Source organism: Tamandua tetradactyla, chromosome 4, assembly GCF_023851605.1.
Source record: "Tamandua tetradactyla isolate mTamTet1 chromosome 4, mTamTet1.pri, whole genome shotgun sequence".
In the NCBI taxonomy this organism is placed as follows: Eukaryota; Metazoa; Chordata; class Mammalia; order Pilosa; family Myrmecophagidae; genus Tamandua; species Tamandua tetradactyla.
In genome coordinates, this window is record NC_135330.1 from 97,761,387 (window position 1) to 97,768,486 (window position 7,100).

The following is a 7,100-nucleotide window of genomic DNA, read 5'->3' on the forward strand; positions in this document are numbered from 1 at the left end:
ATTTTTGCTATATTTTTGTTGTTACTAAGCAAGTGATTATCTTTAAAAGAGATATAAAGAATTAAAAGATCATATGTTTAGTTATCATTTCTGATGCTCTTCATTCATTTGTTTAATTCTGCATCTCTACCTGGTATCAATATATATATATATATATATATATGACTAGTGAAATCTTCATGACATTTCTTACATTGCTGGTCTGTAAGTGATGGATATTTTTGGCATTTGTGCATCTGAAATGTTATTATGTGCATCCCATTTTGCAATATATCTTTTTAGTGATGTTGCTCCACAGTCTTCATAATTGCTTTGCCTCTGATGAGAAATGTTATCCTATGATTATATTTGTTCCTGTCCATACAAAGGACCTTTTTTCTTTTCTGATGCTTATGGTTTTTTTCCCCCAATAGATTTGGAAAATTTAATTAAGGTATGCATTAAGGTAGGTTTTCTATATACTTCCTGTTTCTGAAGTTTGTTAATCTTGTGTGTTTTTGAGCATTAAAGAATTCAGCCATTAATTCTTTAAATAATGTATACCCTCTTCATTTAGGAACTTCATGTCCATATTCATGTGGCTTATGGAAGTTGCCCTAAAGTTCATTCTTGCTTTTTTCATTATATTGGTTCTTTATCCTCTTTGTGTTTCATTTTGTATAGTTTTTGTTGCTATATCTACTTCATTTATCTTCTATAGTTTATAATTCATCTCAGGGGTTCTGTTCAGCCCTGATTGTGTTTCCCCTTTTTCAATATGTTCTGGTAAATATCTGAAGCCAGAAAGTTTCTTCAACCATAAGTCTTATCTCTTTCTTTTTTCATAGATACTGGAAATGTCCCTTCAATTCCTGAGATCAGTGGCATGACATGAACATTGATTTTTCATATATTTAGGTTTAATTATCTCATTCTTCTTTCTGGTGGGAAATTAAATAGGGTTTCTAATGTTTATAATTTTTTGGAAGTGGCAGTGATTATTCTATATACCTTGAAGAGAGAATTGGATTTGGTTTTTCCATTATTTTCTATTCTTTAGTCTATTTTTAATAACCTCAAATCTCATATTATATGAACAAGAACTATTGATATTTTCTTAAAAATATGTCAATAGCATGATCATTTCTAATGACATGACTGCTTCCATTATAGTCTGAGCATCCATAGTATCCTCAAAATATAATAAATACCACTCAGATTTTCCTTTTCTAATATTAGTTCCATATAACCTATTATTTCCACAACAGCCATAGTAGGCCTGGAGACACATTGCATCTCTCCTTAGCTCAAAATCCCTCAAATATTACACTTTTTCAATCAGATTAAAAAACAAATTTTACAGTGGCCTGCAATCCTACATAGCAAGGTTTTGCAATTAAATCTAGTATCATCCCCTATATTTACCCATCATGTCCTCAGCTCCAGAGATCTTTCATTCACTTCCTCCTCAATATAACAATTGTAGCACCACTTGAGAGCTCTTGCACTGGTGTGTTTCTCTCAAGGAATATACAGGTGGCCAGCTCATTAAATTTCTCATCTTTTTGATTAAATGTCATCTTTTCACAGAGCTCTGTTGACTACCTTAATTAAAAAATTATCTCCCATTCTAAGTATTACTATTTCATTTTCATGTAAATTATTATATAATACTATATAATCCATTTCTTATTCTGTCTACTTTTTGCATCTTTTAAAGGGAATGTAAGGCCAATAAAGATAAGATTCTGATTGTTTCTTTAACAATATTTACTGCTTAGAATGTATCAATTTTATTAAATTTTATCAGAAATTACTTTGCATCTTTTTCTGTGGTAGTAACTTCAGACTAAATAGTAGTAATTGCATCCTGTTGTGAATTTTAAATACAAAATTTGTACACATTTCCACATTCTCTTTAGGGCCTTTTTCACCTCTTTGTTCCTCAAACTAGATCATGGGATTCAGCATGGATATCACCAAGGTATAAAATACAGGGGCCACTCTATCAGTATCAAGGGAATTATTGGATTTGAGCTGCACATACATAAAGAAGAAAGTTCCAAAGAAGACAGCCACCACTGTCAGGTGAGATCCACACATGGAGAAGGCCTTGTGACTGCCCTCTGCAGAGTTCATCCTGAGGATGGCCATGAGGATCAGTATGTAGGACATGAGAACTATCAGAAGAGAAGACACCAGATTAAAAGCTGCAAAGACAAGTATTATCAATTTAATTCCATGTGTGTCTGAGCAGAGCAGAGATATCAAGGGCAGACTATCACAGTAGAAATGCCTGATGACATGGTAGCCACACAATGAAGAAAAGAAAATTTTTATGATGAACAGCAAAGACACAAAAACACCATAGACATGAATTATCATCACCAGCAGGTGGCATGCTCTTTGTGACATGATGGCTGCATAAAGCAGAAGGTTGCAGATGGCCACAAAGCAGCCATAGGCCATCGCTGACAAAATGAAAATATCATTAGAAATAAAAATACTGAAGAAAGTATGTTGGATAGCACACACATAAATGAGATTGTATGTTGATCTGCAAGAATATTAAATAGCATTTTGGGCCCCACAGCTGTTGAATAACCAAGATCAGTGGAGGCCAGATATCTGAAAAAAAAGTACATGGGTGTGTGTAGCCTGGAGTCTATCGTGGTGAGGATAAGCCCAGGTTACCCAGTGCTGAGACCATGTAAACCATGAGGAGGAGCCCAAATAGTGGAGTCTGCAGCTCAGGGGGATCTGTGATTCCCATCAGAATGAATTCATTCAGAATGGTGAGATTGGTTTTGTCCATCCAGGCCACTCAGCAGGGATCTATACTGGAAATAATTATAAAAGCAATCAATAGCTTTTGGTAAATATGACTAAAAATAAAATATTTATATAATTTGCCCTAAATTATTGCAAGAATACAATTTCAAACTGTTTAGAAAAAAACCTTTTTTTCTTCATTTTTATGGCCCAAAAATAACTTTTTTTGTAAATTGTCAACATCATTGCAGAGAATAAAATATTTGAATGGTGTGCACTATGAGAATGATCAAGATGTTTTCAGCTTTACTCAGTAATTTTACTGTCACTTTGGAAACAAAGGTTTAGAAGATGATATTCACACTGCTCCAGAGTTTATTCTCACATATTGTTGGCAACAAAATGAAAAATCATACCGTTAAACAGATCTTAGCATTAAGACCTTAACCATGAATTAGTTTATTAGTCAAAATAATAAAATCTAGCATCCTGTGCTTTCTAAGGATATAAATTCTGGACTATACATCAACATTATGAAATATTAATGAAAATTTTTTATTCTAAATATAATCAGAATTCAGACTTTCTTTCCAGTTTGTAGCTAACACAGTGAATAGAAGAACAACATAAATGTCAATAGAAAAAAGTCAAGACATTGAGAAAAAAATATATCCAGTCTTCTGCAAAAAGTTGATAACATCCAAAAAGATTTTTATCATTAACATAGTTAATATTTTGGAAATATCCTTAAGAAAGCCTAAATGGATTTCTTGATTGGATTTGGGAAGAAAGAGAAAATGAAAGAGAGAGAGAGAGAGAACAGAAGGAAGAGGGGGGAGGAAGAGAGAAAAGAAAGAAAGAAAGGAGAAACAAGAAAGTTGAGTGATAATACACACAAAATACATCTCTAAGACAAATGTGGCCATTTTAATTGAGGCAATAAATTTAGAATTTCTAATTTAGGCAGTAACTTTTGTGTCTGTTTTTTCTTAGCTGTGAAAATTATATGATATTTTATCAAAAGAATGCTTTGATCTATGAAACTAATGCTGAAATATTATAGGAGTGAAATTTTTTTTTTTTTTTTTGAAAGAGGGAGGAAGGGAAGGAAAGACAGAGAGAAGGAAGGAAGGAAGGAAGAAAGGGAAACATCTTTAAACATTTTCTTGTTTTATTGTATTTTGTTTGTTTGTTTGTTTTTTACATGGGCTGGGGCCGGGAATCGAACCGAGGTCCTCCGGCATGGCAGGCAAGCACTTTGCCCGCTGAGCCACCGTGGCCCACCCCTATAGGAGTGAAATTTAACAATGTTTATGAATTACTTTTCAAGGCTTCAGCATATTAGTACCCTTCTAGTCTCCCTCTCTCTCTGTCTCTACACATAGATACTCTACACCCTTAGACACATATATAGAGGAAGCAGGTTAAAACAAGAGATGTCCTTAAAAATGGCTGGAGGAAACATGAACAAGAAAACCATGACAAATTATTTTTTCTTCTTTTAAGGTAACTACAAGTTAAAGAATCTTTCTGTTCTGTCATCCAATTAGACATGGAGAAGACAAAACACAAGGAGCTAAAGTAGAACTAAAGAGGAAATAATGATAGCCTTTTGAAAAACTTTCTCAACAAGGGAAAACATACAAGGGGTTTAACAATTAAGTGTAACGACTATACTGTAATGAAAATAAACTATCCCCCTAGGCTACCTGCTAGCACCCTCATAGCCATTCTCCAAATTGTGCATTCACCAAGCAAATGTGGATAGAAAAAGCAGGTAATATTAATAGTTTCTACTATTACTTTTTCTCATGATTATATCACTGTTTCTAAATAATTTCTTTAACTATTTATATGTTCATCATTTCAAATGTGAAATTTTGAATATCTACTATGAAAGATAAGAATTTAGCAAACATACATAATCTCCTTCAATCAACCCTAAATAAACAGAACTAATTTAATTTCCTTCAAATCTTCATTTAGTCATCATTAATGAACAAAACCACACTTTGATGATTTTTTCCATAGATGAGTACCACTTACATGTGGCAACCATTATTAATGTGTTCTAAGAAGGGTGAATTGACAAACAATACTTAATTATTTCTACTTGCCCATAAAGACAAAGATTTAAAGTGCGACCATATTTATTTTCTCTTGTATTAAGGTAGATGTATAATTATTTAAAAACATGATAATTGGCTTTTTTATCTAAAATTATCATGTGACTCTTCAATATGAAAATCACAATGCTGATAAAGAGCAATGATCAAACCTTAGATTCCTCTGGAAGCTAGATCGATATTAAATGTATCAAATAACCTAGTGTAAGGAAAGTTCAACTAAGAGAAACAAAAGTATACATCCCATTTACAAACATTAAACTACCAGTTTGCTTTGTTTTAATCTGCATGGCACAGACAAAAGATATATGCTATACAGATATGGTCAAGATCATATCGTTCAGACTCCTTCGTACAATCTATGTGTTATTGACACAATTATTATCTTTCTATCTTTAATTTATTTTCCATCAAATAAAGACAAGACCCCTTCTAATAAGTTGAACTGATGACTGAATTCCAATTTAAATGGCAATGTTGTGAGACATAGATATTATTAAGAAATGCCTTTCACAGATAAAAATTAATGAAAATGGCAGAGTAGGGAACTTCAAAACCCCTACCTTCCACTAAAGAAGAATATTAAATGCTAAAACTGTCCAAATCAAGTTTTTGGGATCTCTGGAATCTAATAAAATACATCCAGTGTCCATGTAAATGATTAATAAAGTAAGAAACTATTACACTTTGGTCAAATAAAGTTGTGGCATTTCAAATTATTGGCCTACCATCCCTGATTTTTCAGCCCCAAGCATGCCAAAACAATGTTGGCCCACACTCCTGGGGCTTCTTGATGGTTCCAGGGGAATTATCCATCCTATTTTTTAATAATTTGGTTCTGTGTCTTCATCTGTCTGATAACTACCTGAGGGATCAGCCCAGAGGCTTGCATAGGTTTAAAAAATTAATACAATTATGTACTGTCTACATGATATTCATTTTAATTCCAAAGTGAGAAATAGAAATAAAGAGAAAAGATAGATAAAAAAGTAATCAAAGGAAAGAATCCTTAAACAAGGCTGTGGCAGTTGCATAGATGAGACCAAATTAAGTTAAAAATTGTTAAAAGAGACAGAGAAGGATGTTACATATTGATAATATGGATAAAAGAATCAACCCATCCACAAGATATAAGAATTATAAGTATATATACACCTAACAACAGAACCAAAATTACACAAATCAAAAATTGACAGATTGAAAGGAGAAATTTTCTACAATACTAGTAGGGGACATAAAATATGTTTGATGTCTCCCATATTCACTATTAAATATATAAAAGGGTTTAGCTTCACACTGTCATGTCATTATAAAACCAGATCATTTTCTGTAATTTCTTAACAGAAGCCAAATTATTCCCAAGACTCAGCTCCCAATCCCAATACGGTCTTCAATACTAAAATAAATGACAATAAATGTATTTCTACTATGATAGATCAAGAAAAATATGCATTTCAATAGATATATTTAAATATCAAAGTAACTTTTGAGTGGCAGATAGCAGAAAGAAGACCTGAAACCACTTGACAAATAAATAGTGGAAAAACACTACAATGTTAAGCTAGATACATATTCTTGTTCCATAATTTTGCGAAACAGTTCTTTGCTTAAACTTTTAGTGGAAGAGACTTTAATCTTAGTACTGATCTCCTTTAGCTCACTGATCACCAAATGATAATTTGGGTGATCTTGCAAAGACTCCTCAAAACCTGGGAGGTAAGATCCAGCAGCAGTCTTTTTACTCTTTGACATCACAGTGTGGTTGAGTCACACTGAAAAAGATACTTCAATAGTTTCATTTGGCCTTATCTCCATCCAACTAAGAGTAGTATCTTGTAAATGACACTGATAATTTGAACTAAATTAGTAAATTTGGAAAATAAATATAGAGGGCAAATTCAATACAGAGTAAATGTAAAGATCATAGAAATATTGTTAATATTTTTATTCATTTAAAGGTAAATGGAAAGCACTATGGAAATCTTTAGGTTATTTCTGAAATAAAATTGATTAACTACAAATGGCTATTTCTTAACTGGCATCTTGTCTGTGGCTACAAATGAAAGAAAATAACAAGAAAATCTTAGGATATGGGTGTGGAATTTGCGCTCCTCAGAGAGTACAGGTTTGTACTACCCAAAGAATATCAATTAACTAGGAAATAAAAATAGAGTTCCAGAAAGACCATAACAAAGATTCCTGAAATACCACACTAGTCTAAAA

At 32.5% G+C, this 7,100-nt stretch overlaps 1 pseudogene; it reads right to left on the minus strand.

Annotated features, from left to right (window-relative positions):
• Positions 1 to 1,823: 1,823 nt before the first annotated feature.
• On the minus strand, positions 1,824 to 2,794 carry LOC143680430 (olfactory receptor 8K3-like; annotated as a pseudogene).
• Positions 2,795 to 7,100: the final 4,306 nt, after the last annotated feature.